We start from the raw sequence: 14,841 nt of genomic DNA, 5'->3' as shown, positions 1-14,841 counted from the left end.
TAATATGCGCTCTGGTCACTATTAACTCTTCTTTTAAACGTGGAAAAATATTTGTATTTATCTATACAAGTAATATATAAAATATATATTAATCTATATAAAGAAATGTATACTAATTTAGGTTTGTTACAAGAAAATCACCTTACCATTTGACCTAAAAATCACCATCATTCCAATTATTTAACATTGATGATTTTTGAAACTATTAAAAAAAATCTATTCTATTCCACTTAAATTTTTAAAAGAGCTTTTACATAGGTATAACAGAGCTTGATCCCTGAAGCTGAAATCAGTAATTTTGACATATTCAGTCTGGACATAATCAAAATATATACCTGAAAAATAATACCTATAATAATAATAAGATAAATCTGCTAATTTCCTTAAATATTGTCTACCATTGTACTTTTTTATTGTCCTATAATTCTCATTACTGGTAGTTGGAAGAATGTTGTTACAAACTGAGGACTGTATTTATCTAACTCGATTTATTTATCTATCTTGTGCTGACTATAGGATTGTAATAAATGGGGGGGTTTGGTTGCCAAAAACCACGTCCAATGGTGATATTTTCATATGTAATGTTATCTCCCTTAATGGGACAGCACATCCATTTTTTTATACTCAATCTATCTGCACTACAGAGGTTGGATCATATTTTCACACTAAAGTTACTGAAACTCAATAAAAGCAGGGTGAGTGAAATCACTGAAAAAATCACACAACATATAAGAATGAGAAGTTTTGCTGTAGTCCCCTAAGTATTATTATCCTGAGCAACAGCAACATTCACTTTACCAGTATTGATCAAATTAGCTCAACTCTGAAGGATCCCTCAAGCTAAACAGCGGATTTTGGTATGTGGATTGAAGCAATAATAAAAACAAAATATACAGTAAAGCCAAACCCTCAATTGCAACATTTTATAGTTATTTGGAAAGAGGCCAGTAAGGATTCATGGTAAGAATTAGTGTCATCTTGATTTATTTGGCTTAGTTTTCTGTAAGTGTCTCTAGACAGTAAACCTCAGTTTTGAGGGTATAAGGCAGTTAAGAGTAACAGCTTGTAAATGTTAAAGATTTTGTACTGCTTTCTCTCTGCTAGGGAGAATGCTGAGCCTGGTTTCTATGCCAACCTGTGATTGAATTGCATATTGTATACCAGATGATTTATTAACAGATATTTTTCTTAGAGATGTGTCTCGTAAATTTGTGCCTCAATAAATTTTAGGATAAGGATTTATCTAGTACATCTGAAACTTTAATTTTTAGAATTAAATGATAATTTTTCAATGATCCTATGTTTCAAAGGAGTTCAACCAAATACAAATCTGCATACATGGCAAATGTATGTAATTAATTTATATATTCATTTAACTAACTTAGGAATGTAGTTGATGCACACAACATTTCATGAAGCAGCTACCCCTGGAAGTCATTTTCAGACATACGAACACAAGAAAACCACCAAGCATAGTCAGCATGAATTCACTAAGGGGGAGTCATGCTTGACTGATTTGATAAAATTCTGTAAGGAAATGACTGCTTTGATAGATGACATGTCACAGAAACAGCACTAGATAACTTTCCAGACCTGAAAGTTTTCACATAATCATATAATCATATGATCATATAATTTTGGAATATGTTAGATTGAAGTGGTCATGTGGAGAACATCTGGCCCATCCACCTGCTCAGAGAGGGGCCAGCACAGATCAGGCTGCTTGCAGCTCTGACCAGCTGAGTTATAAGCATCTTCAAGTATGAAGGTTCCACAATTTCTTTAGCAGCCTGTCATGCTGTTAGACCACCCTAATGGAAAAAACATCTCCAGATCTAATTGAAATTTCCTATATGGCATCCATATATGCCTCCATTGCCCCTTGTCTCATCACTGTGCAACTTCAGGAGGACTCTTCACCTGCAAGTATTTTCCCCCTCTGCTTTACCACTGAGCAGCTGAAGCACAATTGTATCTCCTCGCACTTTAGACCCAGCTCTCAGCTTCTGCTCACATATAACGTGCTCCAGCACCTGAGCATCCTGACAATCCTTGGTTGGATTTGTTCCAGTACATAAATATTCTTCTTGTATTGGGGAGCCCAAAACTACTCTCCCAAGTGCTGAATGGAGGGGAGAAATCACCACCCTGAACCCGATGGCATTACTCCAACTGGTTCATCTTGTGATGCTCAGGCAGAGCTTCTCCTCTACAAAGCTACACCAGAGAGTCATGTTTAACTTGTCCACTGGGATTCCAGGTCCTTTTCTGCAAAGAACAAAACAGGAAGCGAAGAATCATCTTGGCTTCATAGAACTAAATACAACTATATGAGTTCTGCAACTCGTCCAATTTTTCAACTCACTAAATTTCTTTAAAAAAATAGATTTTTATTTTGATTTTAGGGATGTTATAGGATAAAATCTCATTGTGGTTTTTGCACCATTAACAAAAATACTATTAATTTCAGTAGGATGATCTGTATTATTACATACTATTTATTATGAGCAGCAAAGAGAAATTAGAAACTTCCAGTAGCATTTGAGCTTCCCAGAATTATGAAGATATTCACAAAGATGTGTCAGTAAGACTCAGAGGAAGAGGGCAAAAGTTGCATTCACATCTTGGTGATTGTCTACCATAATGTCCTTCATAGTAATTTAAATGTCTGAATTATCTCAGGCTCATCTTTCTTCAGCCGGAAGTTGCTGAGAATCACCACAACATAAGCATTTGTTCCAACAGTGAAGAGCTGAATTATGTATACTAAACTTATATACTTCATCTGTGCTAGGGCTACAGCAAGAAGTGAAAATATTCCCTGCTGCCTTTACACATTTGCAAGGTCTGGATTATGCTGTCATCTGAATAACTTTGCCCTGCTTGAGTAATAGAGGCCATTGTACCAGCCGTTAGAAGAAGCCCTCAAGGACACCTTATCAAGTTTTTTTCTTTGGCTTGATCTTAATTGTCATTATTGCAGAGAAAGAGAATGAAATGGATCCCCTGACACATGAATAGTGTCAGATAGCAATACGGAGAACACCAGTCTCAGCATACACTGTGGATAAGCCCATTACTCAAGCTCAGGATTACAAAGTGATTTTGTATGCCCATCCCTGTACTGAGTGCTCTTAAGTGATGGCAAAGGATGTAGAAATTTACCATGTACAAAAAGAATAAATGAGCCCTAAATACAGCCTTCACTCCCTTTGATGAGTGTGTAGCTCTCTTTGGTGCTGATAACAATCACCTGCATGCATGACAACCATCTCCATAGCTAGAAAGATTTTAGCCAGGCTTTGTGAATAAGTATTGTAAATGCAAAAGAGAACTAGAAAACTGAACCTAAGAGCACACTAACATGGAATTGGCAACAGCTGTATTTGTAAAATGGACTTCTGATTCTACATTTGGTTCCTCCTTCCCCTTCCCCTTCCCCTTCCCCTCCCCATTCCCTTCCCTAGCATGATGTTCTGTTGCGTTAATAAATGTGGATACAGGTTGAAAAATAAAATGAAAACATTTCTTTTCAAGCAAAAGAAGTCAGCAATCGCATTTCATTAAATATTGATGGAGGTCATATTTTCAGACCTTGAAGGTCACTTTGTGGCTACTGTCAGAGAAAAAAAGAAAGTTACCATAGGAAGAAGTCTCCATTATCATAAGTTTTCACCTAAATGTTTGTTTTTCTGACAATGAAGAAAATTTACAGCAAAGCAAGGAGGACTGTAGGTTAGATATACAGCTTTAATTCAGTTACTATATTGACATATACAGATTTTTTAAAGTGAATTTATATATGAAAGCAGGGAAATGTTCATACATTTTTAAAATATGTTCCTGATTTATTTGGCAACTTACTGAATGTACTTTATGAAAGTTTTACATTTAGAAGCCTATAAAATATACATCATTTTTATTCTACTAAAGAAACTGAAACAAATATTATGGCACAAGGAAAATTTAGTGTGCTTTGCACACATCTGGCATTGTATAAGCAGTAATATTGTGCAAGCTCAGGATAGCTCACCTTTTATTATCACTATTAAGTGGCTCTGCTTAGGACACAGACTGCAGTCACCAGCCTGACTGTCCAATCCTACTTTCAAAATGTTGACAAGAAAAGGGGAGCTAAAGGAATTGATAATGTACGAGAATCAGTGTTTAAATTGCTGTAAAACTGTTCTGACTCAGGATTTTATTTTAAAATTCCATTCCCATGGAATTTGTTTGAAACATTTACACACGTAGACTTGTCTTGAGAAGATATAAAATCATGGTCCCTTCCACTTAATAATATTCAAATAACAGTATGCTTGGGAAAAGTGAGAACTTCACCCAAGAGTTGTGGTGAATGGAGTTAAATTCAGTTAGTGGCTGGTCACAAATATATTCCCCAGGACCCAGCCCGCCACATTAAATATCTTTATCAGCTTGCCACGTGAGGGGGTAAGGCATCCACAGTCATCAAGCTGGGTGAAAGTGTCAGCCTGAGGAGGGCAGGAAGGCTCTGCAGAGGTTTCTGGACAGGCTGGATTAATGGGCTGGGACCAACTGCATGGGGTTCCACAAGGCCAAGAGCCAGGTCCTGCACTTGGCTCCTTACAACCCCATGCAGACTGGGGACAGAATGGCTGGAAAGTGGCCCAGCAGAAAGGGACCTGGGGTGCTGGTTGGCAGCCAGCTGAACACGAGCAGCTGAACGTGAGGCAGAGTGTGCCCAGGTGGCCAAGAAGGCCATTGGCAGCTGGCTTGTACCAGCAATTGTGCAACCAGAAGACAAGGGCAGTGATCATCCCCCTGTATTTGCTGAGGTCATATCTCTAATACTTTGTACTGTTTTTGGGCCCCTCACTGCAAGAAAGACATTGAAATGGATTGTTTTGAAAGAAAGAAGAGCAACAAAGTAAGAAATCTCCAGAGAGCAGGTCTTATGAGGAGCAGCTGAGCCTCTGGGGTTATTCAGCCTGGAGAAAAGCAGGCACAGGGGAGATTGTATCACTCTCTGCAACTGCCTAAAAAGATGAAGTAATGAATTGAATATCAGCCTCTTCTCCCAGGTAACAAGTGACAGGATGAGAGGAAATGTCCTCAACCCGTACCAGGGTAGGTTTTGATCAGATATTAGGAAAATTTTTTTTTCATTGAAAGGTAGATAAGCTTTGCAGTTTGACACGAAGGAAGGTGGTCACCTTTCCTAGAAGTAGTCAAGATACAACAGCACAGTGTGCTTAGAGCTATGGTTTACTTGACAAGGGGATGGATGCTCAGTGAAAGCTTGCGCTCTATGATCTTACTTTTCCAATCTTTCCAGAGATTCAATAATTCTGTATGGTTCAATGATTCTACATGAAATATGGCTGATTTGTTTTTGAAAACTGTGTCAAAAGCCCTGAAATCTAAGAGGCTTTATGGCAACAACAGAAGACAGTTTATTCAAAGCAAACTAAAATCACATTATCACAAGAAACACTAAAATTTGAAGAAACAATTATTGGATTATTCAAAAATTCACTTCCAGTTAAGAGATCCCTTAATTGATTTTAATAACACCCATATAATTCCTATTGAAAAAGAAAGAACCGACTCAAATCTATTTTGTTACGATAAAACAAATCCTGGTAAAAGTCCCTTTTGAAACTTATAAAGACTGTGCTGCAGAATGCAATATTTTAATAGAGATATTCATTCTCATTGGCTTAAGCAATCATTTCTCCATGGTGCAGCATAAGACCCAGCATGTTTTTATGATTCAGTCCCAGTAACACTATATCCCTGTTAGCATGATTAATCAGCCCAAACAGAATACAGCTTGGGTTTAACTCTCCTGCTGCTTGCTGCTGAGCTGAATCAGTCAGCACCAGTTAAGGAAGTCTGCACTTCCCTCTGTTGCACAGTATGGGCATGACCTGTGACTCTCTGCTATGATAATATAATATTATTTCCAAGCCACTATCTAATTATCTTTCACACATACCATTTATTTTTTCACAGTGGAGGGCATTTCACTGTAAGGATTGATCAGGAACTTTGCTTTGTTGTAGTTTTTTCAGTAACAGGTACCTGTTGGTAAAAGAATAAAAAACCCCACATTTTATCTTGTGGATTTATCTCTTAATATTTTGTCTTCAATTAAACCAGGGAAAGACAAAGTTCAAAATTCTTAACACATAATTTTGGAAACTATTGAATGGAAGGTGGCTGTTTCCTGCTTAAGAGTAATGTGTTTGTTATTGCTCCAGATCACCAGCTGAGATCTCAGTGCTTTTGATGATAATTGTTTTCTTTCTTCTCCCTTTCCAGACAAGTAACAGAAGTAAATAGGCAGAGTTTTGGGCTCTTTTGGCACTGCATAACTTCTGAGAGCAATTGTTTTTAAATGCAATAGTTAAAGATATTATTCTAGGCCTGACTCAATAAAGGGCTTTGTCTTGATGGTTTTGTTTTCTTTTTAATAGGGTAAATCAAAAAGGGATAAACATGGGAACAATTCAGGAAAATGGAACTTACAATTTGCACTCTACTCAATGATTAAGAGTGATGCTCCCATTTTAATCAATAGGAACAATTAAATACCTCTGGATAGTTATCCATTTAATCCTAAAATAGGCAAACAAGATAAAGTTTGTATCTGTCACTGTAGGTACAGGAACTGCCTATGACAGACTTATACATCACCTGACTAAACAGAAAAGCATTGTTCAACCTTGATGTCTGGGAGAAATGTGAGATGCCCAATACATAGAATCTTAGAATCATAAAGTGGTTTGGGTTAGAAAGGATCCTGAAGGTCATTGAGTTCCAAACCCTGTGCCACAGGCAGGGATACTTTCTAATAGATCAGGCCCCATCCAACCTGGCCTTGAACAATTCCAGGGATGGGAAATCCACAACTCCTCTGGGCAACCTGTTCTAGTGCCTCATGGCCCTCACAGTTAAGACTTTATTCCTAACAGCAAATTCAAACTTACCCTTTGTTAGATTAAACAGGTCCTTGTGAAAAGTCCCTCTCCAGCTCTTGTAGCCCCCTTGAGGTACTGGAAGGTGCTATAAGATCTCCTCAGAGTCTTCTCTTCTCCAGGCCCAACAACCCAACTCTCTCAACCTGTCTTCACAGAAAGGCTCGTCCAGACCTCTGATCATTTTTGTGGCCCTCCTCTGAACTTGCTCCAACACATTCACATCTTTCTTGTGTTGAGAATCCCAAAGGTGAAATAAAGGGACAGAATCACTGCCTTTGATCTCCTGGCACACTGGTTTTGAAGCAGCTCTGAATATGGTTGGCATTCTAGGCTTCAAATGCACATCACCAGGTCATGTTGACCTCCTTGTTAACCCACACCCCCAAATTTGTCTCTTCAGAACTGCTTTGAATTCATTCTCTGCCCAGCTTATGTTTGTGCTTGGATTGTTCAAACCCATGTACAGGATCTTGCTGTCAACAAACCACTGAAATTTAAAATTAAACTAGTGCTGAAGGTGCACTCAATCCCACTGTCCATATTTATAAGAAAGATGTTAAACAGTGCTGATCCCAATGCTCAGCCCTGCGGAGCATCACTCCTGCACAACTCCACTCAGCTTTTGCTTAAGATGAGTCTATTTTACATATGACCATATTTCATGTCTGATCTCTTCATCTTTATCTTGACCCATGAGCTTTTTTCATCTTATTTTCTCCCTCTGTCTTGTTGGGGGGTGGGAGTGAGAGAGCAGCTGGGTAGATTTTGGCACTTAGACTTGGTACCCATGACATTTATGCATAATGACATATGTTAGCACTATTAATTATATAAATTTCAGCAGGTCTCATGGACACAGATATCTTCATATACATTTTGTGCTGTTAATCATTTGCAGAGAGAATACACTACCAGTGTAAGAATTACAATATCTGATGTATTCTATGAATTACTGTTGTCAATGGAATGACACAGAAAAATAGCAAGAGTATTATGTATTTAATTATTTGGGGGTTTCATCTTTATTTATATCCTGTACTGAATTTGTGCAAGCACAGATGGATTAAAAGCAAATTACAAAATGACAAAAAAAAGTAAAAAAAAAATTATGTAAATAACACGCTTATAATTTCTAAGCTTCAGGCAGATTGTTTAGGGCAGTTTTGTAAAACTGAACTCTCAGAAGTAAAGACTTGGGAAACCCTGCTCTGACTGACAGAGCAAGTCAGTCAGGAAGGCCCAGGAGATCAAAAGTAGTGTCTGAGGTTTTAGTAGTACAACACTCATAAAATTCTAATCATACTATGGAGACAAAAAATAATGGTTGACTCTGTTTCTCTTCCTGAGGGTACCATAGATGCTTTGTTAAGATCTAGAGGTATCAGTAACAACAGGAAACCTGTCACCAAATACATAAGGAGCCATTGAGACAGTTCCAGACAACCCCTTGATCCTGAAGAATATAAGAATGCAAGAAGAGAAAAAAAAAATTTAAAACCCACAGATTTTCTTTTTTTGGATCAGAATTTAAACAAAATTATATATTTTTATATCAAATATTTTGAATACATCTGCTAAAGAAACTTTTTTGTTTGATCATGAAAATTCAAGCAAATGAAATTTTCTTATGAGCTGAAAGAGTTATTTTCTATGCCAAAAAATTATGTAACTGTAATAGCATTCCCTTCCTCACAAAATCATGCAAAAACTGGAGTCAAACTATATGGCTGTGCTCAGTGTGATACATTGTGAAACAGATCCATGTTGAGCACAATATGCTGAAAATGTGATTTCTTTTTAACTACAGGTCACTATGGAATTCCCTTAAATATTAGTCCTCTTCTGCTGCACAAAATTCATGATCAGCTCAGCTGTAGTTTGGTTCTGATGAGCCATCACCAAGCAGTTATCACCTATCTTTTCTCAGTCATAGGCCTGTGAAAAAGAAAGAAGCGAAACATCATTTTGTGATGAGTTGGGAAACTGCTGAAATCTAGGAAATTAAATTCTCATTTTAAAAGGCAGAAAAGAACAAAAATACACATGGAGTAGCTTTCAATCTTTTCCTGGTTGGAACTGTATAAAGAACTAAAACAAAGTAAATGCTAAAAAGGATAAGAAACTGTTAATATGTAGAGCTGACATTTTCAACTTTCTTGGCAGCAAAACAGGAGTCCTACTTCATCCATTCAAGTACTTTTGATAGGTCTATGTTATAACAACTAAACACAGAGCTAAATAGACCCTTACATAAAAACATAAAGTCTTTGTCAAATTTATGAATTTTTCCTTTCACATCCCCTTCCTTTTACTGGATTTAAGAAGACAAAGCTCTAGGCCACTACATAATGTTATATTTATTCTCCAGCTAGGAGATTGCTCTACCAGACCACATCAGAAGACATTCTATGTAGCATAAGTCAATACTTAGGAGATCTGTCAAAAATCTTGATTCAGCATCAAATGTATTAATAACATAAAGCATTTGGGGAGAAGTTTCAGTCTGGGTGGTGATCTCCCAAGCCTTAAGAAAAATCTCATCCCCTGTGCAGAAGTGTATTTAAAGTAAGAATATTTTGCATCAACTGTGACCATACAAGAAACCAAACATCTTCTTAGCTTGTTGAACCAGGTGGATCAGAACCGAAGTATGTGCACTTTTAAGAGTTGTCTTTTTTGTTTCAGGACAACTATATCAGCAGCATCCTCTGTACATAATATGCCCTATATTGTAATTGTGAAATTAATGTTTATTCAACTTGTGATTTCAGGCTATCTGGGGTTATGTTCCATGGAACTGAGGGAAGTAGTTCCCCTCAAAGGGACTAGAGCCACAACAAAAAATTGCAGAGGCAGTGGGATGTCCCCAGATGTACTGCACAGTCCCTTTGGAGGGATTATGTGATTTTGTTTAGACAGTTGTTTGGTACAATAAATATTTTCAGGATATTTTTGATATGCAGAACTAAGGGGAAAGGTATGCCTGAAATGGCTTTCTTCTAAACTTTATAGCCATAGGCTTTCCTAATTAAATTGCTTAAACAACTAACTTCTTTTTTTGTGTATTTATGTGTTTTTCAGTGGCTCACAGTTGTTTAACTTTGTCCCCAAACGGTACAATGGTGCCTCTCTGTAAATTAAGAATTCCCTGAGTGCAGCCTCAGTGGAGATGTTTTCTTTCTCCAGGAAGGCCTTTCTGATGATGAATTCTAAAACTTACTGAATTGGATCAGTGGGCTTGTTGTTGTAGTGTGTTTTTAAGTTTCTTGTTTTTGCTCCCCCATTTTATGTACTGTTCCCCCCCTGTTCTTTGTAAAATGGTTCTTCCCCCTCCAGTTTTCCCGCCACAGAGCCTTTGGCAGTTATGTTACTATGGTTACCCCTGCCCCTGTTAATTGTCAATCTCCCAAGTTACATAACTGCTCCTCCCTTATCCCACCATATAAGTAAAGTTTTCCTCCTCCCTGAGCCCAGTCAATCACCCCCCACTCCTCCCTGCTTTCTAGAACATTCTTCTCTCTGGGGGTTGCGGTTGGCTGGCGTCCCAGGACCCCTCCTTTGTTCTATGTTTATTGGATAAGTTCTTGTATCAGTTTTCTTATGTACCTCCCCACATGTTCCCCTATTGGTTAGCTGGGCTTCCCCTCCCGTCTCCACCCCTTCCCTGTAAAACTCTGTCTCCCCCCGTGTTCGTGGCCATTTTGCTGTGGGTTTTTCCACCTGTTGGTTTGCCCTTTGCTGCCTGTGGGCTCTTCAATAAACCGACGTTTTACCCCCAGCAAGTGGTCGCCTCCTCTCTTGTCTCGTCCAGCGCGAACCCAAGTCCGCAATCCAGCCCAGCCCGAGGCCAGGACGCCAAGGGGGGTTGGCTTCCGATGCGCAGGGGCGTCGGCCGCTTCACCCCTTCAGCTAGCCGGACATAGGGCCGTGTACGCCCTCGCGCAGCTTGTCTAGCCTTTTCCTATTTGAATTTCTATTATTGAATATCAGAGCTTACTTAGGAAGATATATATAAATTTTAATATAATTTTACATTGATTATAGTCTATAGTACAGACCATTCTACTTCACATAGTCTCTCTCTAAACCCTCTCCAAACATAAAGTGACTGTGAGATGGGGAAACAAACTGTTTAATTTACATTAGTTGTCTTCTGATTTTATATAAATTCTCTGTATTTCATGCAGGGATTTAAAGGTGTCACAGCAGTATGCGATGTATAATACATTATTTTTTTTTGGTATTTCTTCCATAAAGCATCTTTAAGTACTCTGTACATCATCTTGCTTTAGAATTTCCCAGATATCACAGAGGCAAAAATATTTTGATTAGAGTATATTAGGAAATGTGTCTTCACCAACATTTTTCAAGCTGAGTACAAGTTGCAAGGCCACAGTTTCATAGTAAGGACATCACAAGTCATGACATAATATAATTTAAAATGTCAGCCAAAGATCTGCTGCTGATAACAATTTTATTTTGAATACTAAAGGATTATATCTTCTCCCCCCATTTTAAACCCCTCTGTTCCACATCCCCATGTCTTCATCAGATGTATAAACGACTTGCTCTCCCAATATTGATTTGAAGATTTTTTTTAAAGCCTGTTGATCCTTTTTTGCTCATCTACTTCTAACTTCATAAAATCACTATTTTCTGTTTGTCATTTGTGCTGGTTTTGGTTGGGGTAGAGTTAATTTTCTTCACAGTAGGTGGTATAGCATTGGGTTTGGATTGGGCTGAACAGAGTATGAACAGGGTTGATAATGTAGAGATGTTTTTGTTATTGCTGAGCAGGACTTACATAGACACAAGACCTTTTCTTCTTTTCTTACAGCCACACTGTCAAGGAGGCTGTGAGTGCATGGGGGACTGGGAGGAGACTGAGCCAGGACAGGTGACTCAAACTGACCAAAAAGGTATTCCAGACTCTAAAACATCATGCTCAGTAAATAAAGTGGGGAGAAGAGGAGGAAGCAGGAGGATGTTTGGAGTGGTGACATTTGTCTTCCCAAGTCACTGTTACATGCAATGGGCACTCCTGAAATGGTTGAGCATCTGCCTGCCCATTGGAGGCAGTGAATTAATTCTTTGTTTTTCTTTGCTTGTGTGCACCACGTTTGCTTTTCCAATTAAAATGTCTTTATCTCCATGTGCATGTTCTCTTATCATTGCAATACTCTCTATGATCCTGCTGGTGGGTGCCAGCTGGGATGAAACCATGTCAGCCTATTCATAGCAAGTAAAATTGCCAGGGTTGTTCACTTCAGGAACTTTCTGTCCACAGACATGTCCATGAGGTCTCACAGCACATAATTTACAAATTATACCATTACACCGGTATTCATATTCACTGAGGTTAACGCTTTCAAAAGCTTTCTGGAGTGCTCATGAAAGGCACCATTTACATCCAAACACTTATGTGTCATTAGCACTTTCTGACAAATAATCCCATTCATGCCAGAGGATGTAGGAGGGAAGGATTCACTTTAGCTGATAAATTCCCAGAACCAGCAGTCTAAAATGTAAGGAAAAATGAAAGTTGGCAAAACAGATAGTGATGTTACCAACTTGTTTCATGGCCAAAGCACTGCTGATTGTCTGCAGAACAGTATAGCCACTTCTTTTAAAGCACATTCTGGACTAATATTATTCAATCAAGGGTAAAAAAAAAAAAAAACCAAAAATATCTGTTCTGTCCTTAAGACATGGTCAGATATTAGGTGTGGGACCTAAAAATCTGAGTCAACCACTATTACCATGCCAAACTTCTTGGAAATTTAAAAGCAACACTGTTGTAAAAGACAGAAGATATTTAGGTCAACCCTGCAAGAAAAAGAGAAGATAAGTTTGAGCTCGTTATAATGAAAAAGTGATATTGAAACTATGATTGCTTTTAAATGTTGCCTTTTCAAAGAACAGGAAATAACAGTATAAGAATTAGGAGAAATTGGAAATTTGAACAAAATATTGTAATCCATGTATATAAAGTTTAAGACAATTTAAGACAATTAAAATTATTTCTGTCCTAAGTAAATTTATAAAAGAGTAGATTTTGTAACAATTTAAAATAAGGACCTAAATGATATGATGGAGAATGTAATATCTAACGACAAATGCAGTGATGAAGTAGAAAAGATATTTACCTAGGTAAATTCACAATACTAGAAGAAAATACATATAGATAATTTTATGCCAATGTAGGTGTTTTTGAGTGACCAATAGATGTTGTTTGCCTTAAAAAAAATTTAAAAAACCCATAAAATTCTAGAATTTTTTAAGCAATTAAGATTTTTTATATTTATTATCATCATTCTCCAGAGATTGTAAGTTGCTGAAATATAATGCAGTTGAACCAAAGGCTTTTACCCTATTTTGAATCAAGACATCGTCATTTAACATGAAGGAATGAAGATATGAAAAATCTGTTTTCTGTATACAGCCTACAGATCAAAGTCTGAAAAAAAAAATATCACTTACACAAGATTAAAACACTGCTATTGAAAAAAAAACCCCAAAAATAAATACTGAAAAAAACTCACCCAATTTCTGCCAAAATGTTAAAAGACACCAACTCAAAACTCACACCCCCAGACCCTTCCAAACACCTCTCAGTATCATTGTCTGTACCTGCTTCTGTTCATTTAGAAGTTCCAAGCCTAAAGATTTTGCTTTCCAGATGTCCTGCCCAAAGATTTTCTCAAAGTATGGTTAAAGCCATAATAAAGTTGAATTAAGCTTCCTATTTTAACAGAAAAGTATGTTTTCGTTCAACTTAAATTGTAATAAAAGTCAAAAACCAGAACTGCTGAATATTTTTTATTTTCTGTGCTAAAGGCAGATCCTTATAAGTAAATACGATAATTCTTGGAACTTTAGATACTTATGTGCTATATGTGTATGTATATTTACAGATGGAAAATCATATTTCCATGTGATATACAAATCTGAGAAGATTTCAGTAGAAAATCTGTGAAAAATGGACATATATTTAACTTCTCTTGAGAGGTGAATTCCAACACATTATTTCAATATTCATTGCCTTGTTGTGTGTAGTTAAAATAGCTTTCAAACTGTAACTTCCACTATGGAATTTGCTCCTTAATGACGCCAAAGGTCCATCTTTTCTGTTTACCTGGTTAAAGTGAACATCAATCTAATTGAGGTCAGCAAATGATAGTTATAGCAGAATGTTTCATATTTATGTGAATGTATTTGTTTCTAGAGTAGGATCTACGGGATACCACTATATGCTTCTATTCATTTTCTCTCTATACTAATTTTTCAGCTGAGAAACTGAACAGTGCTAATTAGGCTGCGTAGGTTTCTCTTTGTCTCTTTGTTCAGTTTAGCCCTTGTGGGGAAGTTAGAAGCTCTTTTACTTGTTCCTAAAACTTTAGAGGCAAAATTATGAATTACATCAAAACATGTACAAAAGCCATGTTGCCTCAAAGTTATTAAAAGATTTTCTTAATACCAAACTGAACATATGCTACATTACAATTTCAAGAATTACTCCACTTTAAATTGCTGCTTTTTGTATCTAATCAAAGAATGATCCCATTTTATGGCTCTCACTAAAACCAAACTACTCATCAAGAAAAAGAAAAAAGATAAAACGCACTCATTTAGAAAGTGAAATTTTGAAATAACGAGTTATCTTTGAAAACAGAAATCATCTTAATAAAAAGTTTCTCAAGAGTTTATAACTTAGCTATTAAAGGTCTACCGAACAGAGAAAATAGCATAGCATTTAAAATCTACCCAGAATAAAGTTGTTCCAAACAAATAACTCATCGATCTCACTAATGCCAATAAATATATTACCATTTGAACATTAGAATAGCAAGCACAACTGATTGAATGGCTTTCAGTA

The sequence above is a fragment of the Melozone crissalis genome, unplaced genomic scaffold (genome assembly GCF_028551555.1).
Source record: "Melozone crissalis strain CALT ecotype California unplaced genomic scaffold, PUWL_Pcris_2 ptg000013l_1, whole genome shotgun sequence".
Lineage (NCBI taxonomy): Eukaryota > Metazoa > Chordata > Aves > Passeriformes > Passerellidae > Melozone > Melozone crissalis.
This window is presented reverse-complemented; position numbering follows the sequence as displayed.